We start from the raw sequence: 5000 nt of genomic DNA, 5'->3' as shown, positions 1-5000 counted from the left end.
ACGGACGGGGGTCCGCCTGGCCCCTGCCCGCGGGGGCAGGCTCCGGGTTGACCTGGTGGCCGGACGGGAATTAAGCCCGGAGCCCGGGGCAGGGCGACCCCGGACGGACGGGGGTATGCCGGCCCCTGCCCGCGGGGGCAGGCTCCGGGTTGACCTGGTGGCCGGAGGAGAATTAAGCCCGGAGCCCGGGGCAGGGCGACCCCGGACGGACGGGGGTCCGCCTGGCCCCTGCCCGCGGGGGCAGGCTCCGGGTTGACCTGGTGGCCGGACGGGAATTAAGCCCGGAGCCCGGGGCAGGGCGACCCCGGACGGACGGGGGTATGCCGGCCCCTGCCCGCGGGGGCAGGCTCCGGGTTGACCTGGTGGCCGGAGGAGAATTAAGCCCGGAGCCCGGGGCAGGGCGACCGCGGACGGACGGGGGTCCGCCTGGCCCCTGCCCGCGGGGGCAGGCTCCGGGTTGACCTGGTGGCCGGAGGAGAATTAAGCCCGGAGCCCGGGGCAGGGCGACCCCGGACAGACGGGGGTCCGCCTGGCCCCTGCCCGCGGGGGCAGGCTCCGGGTTGACCTGGTGGCCGGACGGGAATTAAGCCCGGAGCCCGGGGCAGGGCGACCCCGGACGGACGGGGCTCCGCCGGCCCCTGCCCGCGGGGGCAGGCTCCGGGTTGACCTGGTGGCCGGAGGAGAATTAAGCCCGGAGCCCGGGGCAGGGCGACCCCGGACGGACGGGGGTCCGCCTGGCCCCTGCCCGCGGGGGCAGGCTCCGGGTTGACCTGGTGGCCGGAGGAGAATTAAGCCCGGAGCCCGGGGCAGGGCGACCCCGGACAGACGGGGGTCCGCCTGGCCCCTGCCCGCGGGGGCAGGCTCCGGGTTGACCTGGTGGCCGGACGGGAATTAAGCCCGGAGCCCGGGGCAGGGCGACCCCGGACGGACGGGGCTCCGCCGGCCCCTGCCCGCGGGGGCTGGCTCCGGGTTGACCTGGTGGCCGCTCGGGACTTAAGCCCGGAGCCCGGGGCAGGGCGACCCCGGACGGACGGGGCTCCGCCTGGCCCCTGCCCGCGGGGGCAGGCTCCGGGTTGACCTGGTGGCCGGACGGGGAATAAGCCCGGAGCCCGGGGCAGGGCGACCCCGGACGGACGGGGGTCCGCCGGCCCCTGCCCGCGGGGGCAGGCTCCGGGTTGACCTGGTGGCCGCTCGGGACTTAAGCCCGGAGCCCGGGGCAGGGCGACCCCGGACGGACGGGGGTATGCCGGCCCCTGCCCGCGGGGGCAGGCTCCGGGTTGACCTGGTGGCCGGTTTGCTTTCGGGCCACCAGGTCAACCCGCTGCCTGTATGGGGTTGACCTGGTGGCCGCTTTCCTTCCCGGCCACCAGGTCAACCCGCTGAATGTATGGGGTTGACCTGCTGGCCGCTTTCCTTCCCGGCCACCAGGTCAACCCGCTGAATGTATGGGGTTGACCTGCTGGCCGCTTTTCTTCCCGGCCACCAGGTCAACCCGCTGAATGTATGGGGTTGACCTGCTGGCCGCTTTCCTTCCCGGCCACCAGGTCAACCCGCTGAATGTATGGGGTTGACCTGCTGGCCGCTTTCCTTCCCGGCCACCAGGTCAACCCGCTGAATGTATGGGGTTGACCTGCTGGCCGCTTTTCTTCCCGGCCACCAGGTCAACCCGCTGAATGTATGGGGTTGACCTGCTGGCCGCTTTCCTTCCCGGCCACCAGGTCAACCCGCTGAATGTATGGGGTTGACCTGCTGGCCGCTTTCCTTCCCGGCCACCAGGTCAACCCGCTGAATGTATGGGGTTGACCTGCTGGCCGCTTTCCTTCCCGGCCACCAGGTCAACCCGCTGAATGTATGGGGTTGACCTGCTGGCCGCTTTCCTTCCCGGCCACCAGGTCAACCCGCTGAATGTATGGGGTTGACCTGCTGGCCGCTTTCCTTCCCGGCCACCAGGTCAACCCGCTGAATGTATGGGGTTGACCTGCTGGCCGCTTTCCTTCCCGGCCACCAGGTCAACCCGCTGAAAGTATGGGGTTGACCTGGTGGCCGCTTTCCTTCCCGGCCACCAGGTCAACCCGCTGAAAGTATGGGGTTGACCTGGTGGCCGCTTTCCTTCCCGGCCACCAGGTCAACCCGCTGCCGGCATGGGGTTGACCTGCTGGCCGCAGAGGGGCAGGCTCCGGGTTGACCTGGTGGCCGGACGGGGATTAAGCCCCGGCTCGGAGCAGGGCAAGCCCGGGCGGAGGGGGGTCCGCTTGGCCCCTGCCCGCGGGGGCAGGCTCCGGGTTGACCTGGTGGCCGGTTTGCTTTCGGGCCACCAGGTCAACCCGCTGAATGTATGGGGTTGACCTGCTGGCCGCTTTCCTTCCCGGCCACCAGGTCAACCCGCTGAATGTATGGGGTTGACCTGCTGGCCGCTTTCCTTCCCGGCCACCAGGTCAACCCGCTGAATGTATGGGGTTGACCTGCTGGCCGCTTTCCTTCCCGGCCACCAGGTCAACCCGCTGAATGTATGGGGTTGACCTGCTGGCCGCTTTCCTTCCCGGCCACCAGGTCAACCCGCTGAATGTATGGGGTTGACCTGCTGGCCGCTTTCCTTCCCGGCCACCAGGTCAACCCGCTGAAAGTATGGGGTTGACCTGCTGGCCGCTTTCCTTCCCGTCCACCAGGTCAACCCGCTGAATGTATGGGGTTGACCTGCTGGCCGCTCTGCTTCCCGGCCACCAGGTCAACCCCCTGCCGGTATGGGGTTGACCTGCTGGCCGCAGAGGGGCAGGCTCCGGGTTGACCTGGTGGCCGGCAGGGACTTCAGCCCCAGGGCCCCTGGCAGGGCGACCCTGCCCTTGTTCCCCAGAAAAGGAGAGAGCTGGCTCGCAGCGGGAAAAGCTGCCTACGGCACCTGGGATTCCCAGGCGGTCACCCATCCAAGTACTAGCCAGGCCCGGGACGGTTTACCTTCCGAGATCGGACGGGATCGGGGGCCTTCCGTCCGGTATGGCCGTAGGCACTCGGCTCCGGTCCGCCTCGTCCCCTTTCCCTTACTGACTCCCCTGCCTCGGGTGGGCCCGATCCTTTTTTCCGTTTTTTTTTTTCGCTCCGGAGGCTTCATGAGCCCCCCCCCAACACCCCTTTGGGGGTCGGTGAAAATTTTTTTTTCAGACTTCCAGGGGCCCGATCCTGGCCGCGGGCACCCGGCTCCGGGCACCCGGCTCCGGGCCGCCTCGTCCCCTTTCCCTTACTGACTCCGCTGCCTCGGGTGGGCCCGATCCTTTTTTCCGTTTTTTTTTTTCCGCTCCGGAGGCTTCGTGAGCCCCCCCCAACACCACTTTGGGGGTCGGTGAAAAAATTTTTTTCAGACTTCCAGGGGCCCGATCCTGGCCGCGGGCACCCGGCTCCGGGCACCCGGCTCCGGGCCGCCTCGTCCCCTTTCCCTTACTGACTCCCCTGCCTCGGGTGGGCCCGATCCTTTTTTCCGTTTTTTTTTTTTTTCGCTCCGGAGGCTTTATGAGCCCCCCCCAATACCACTTTGGGGGTCGGTGAAAAAAATTTTTCAGACTTCCAGGGGCCCGATCCTGGCCGCCGGCACCCGGCTCCGGGCACCCGGCTCCGGGCCGCCTCGTCCCCTTTCCCTTACTGACTCCCCTGCCTCGGGTGGGCCCGATCCTTTTTTCCGTTTTTTTTTTTTTCGCTCCGGAGGCTTTATGAGGCCCCCCCTAACCGTTTTTGGGGTCGGTGAAAATTTTTAGTCAGACTTCCAGGGGCCCGATCCTGGCCGCGGCTTCGCAGGCTGGCCTGGGGGGGGGGGCATCTCTAGCTCCGGCCGCGGACGGCGAGACGCTCGGCCACCAGGTCAGCCCGGAGGAAAAGGCTGAAAAAAATGTCTAAGTCCCCCCGGGACACCAGGTCAACCCGGAGGAAAAGGCTGAAAAAAATGTCTAAGTCCCCCCGGGACACCAGGTCAACCCGGAGGAAAAGGCTGAAAAAAAGTCTAAGTCCCCCCGGGACACCAGGTCAACCCGGAGGAAAAGGCTGAAAAAAATGTCTAAGTCCCCCCGGGACACCAGGTCAACCCGGAGGAAAAGGCTGAAAAAAAGTCTAAGTCCCCCCGGGACACCAGGTCAACCCGGAGGAAAAGGCTGAAAAAAAGTCTAAGTCCCCCCGGGACACCAGGTCAACCCGGAGGAAAAGGCTGAAAAAAAGTCTAAGTCCCCCCGGGACACCAGGTCAACCCGGAGGAAAAGGCTGAAAAAAAGTCTAAGTCCCCCCGGGACACCAGGTCAACCCGGAGGAAAAGGCTGAAAAAAATGTCTAAGTCCCCCCGGGACACCAGGTCAACCCGGAGGAAAAGGCTGAAAAAAAGTCTAAGTCCCCCCGGGACACCAGGTCAACCCGGAGGAAAAGGCTGAAAAAAAGTCTAAGTCCCCCCGGGACACCAGGTCAACCCGGAGGAAAAGGCTGAAAAAATGTCTAAGTCCCCCCGGGACACCAGGTCAACCCGGAGGAAAAGGCTGAAAAAAATGTCTAAGTCCCCCCGGGACACCAGGTCAACCCCGAGGAAAAGGCTGAAAAAATGTCTAAGTCCCTGCTCGGCCATCAGGTCAACCCCATTCAAAGTGACGGGTTGACCTGATGGCCGGCAGTCTCACGGAAGTCCGGATGGGGTCGCCAAAAGTGCCCTCGGCCGACCGAGAGAACCAGGAGGTCGGATAGGATTTCAGATTGGTCCCCCTAAATTGGCGGTTGGATTTTTCGACTAGTTCATTTTGACGGGTGCGAGGAGATTTCTGAGAACAGGTTTTTCGGAACCTGTGAGAACCAGAGATGAGCCTCGGGGACCAATCTGCGCGTTGTACCCGATCTTGTGAGGGGGGACAGGGGCACGTTGGCAGGTGGGGCGGCCCCCGGCCCCCCCGAGCCCCCCCTTTTCCGGCTCTTTTCCTCCGGGGACCCCGTCGTCCCCTCGCACCCCCGGTGCAGGCCCGGTGGCCGGGATGCGAACTCCG

The 5000-nt window shown here is 65.9% G+C and overlaps 1 non-coding gene across 1 annotated transcript; it reads right to left on the bottom strand.

The window, feature by feature from the left end:
- Nucleotides 1–2884: 2884 nt before the first annotated feature.
- LOC141979400 (5S ribosomal RNA) lies at nt 2885–3003 on the bottom strand. The gene has a single exon (XR_012636815.1). It is a non-coding gene; the product is annotated as a 5S ribosomal RNA (ribosomal RNA).
- Nucleotides 3004–5000: the final 1997 nt, after the last annotated feature.

Source organism: Natator depressus, chromosome 28, assembly GCF_965152275.1.
Source record: "Natator depressus isolate rNatDep1 chromosome 28, rNatDep2.hap1, whole genome shotgun sequence".
NCBI lineage: Eukaryota > Metazoa > Chordata > Testudines > Cheloniidae > Natator > Natator depressus.
This window is presented reverse-complemented; position numbering and strand designations above follow the sequence as displayed.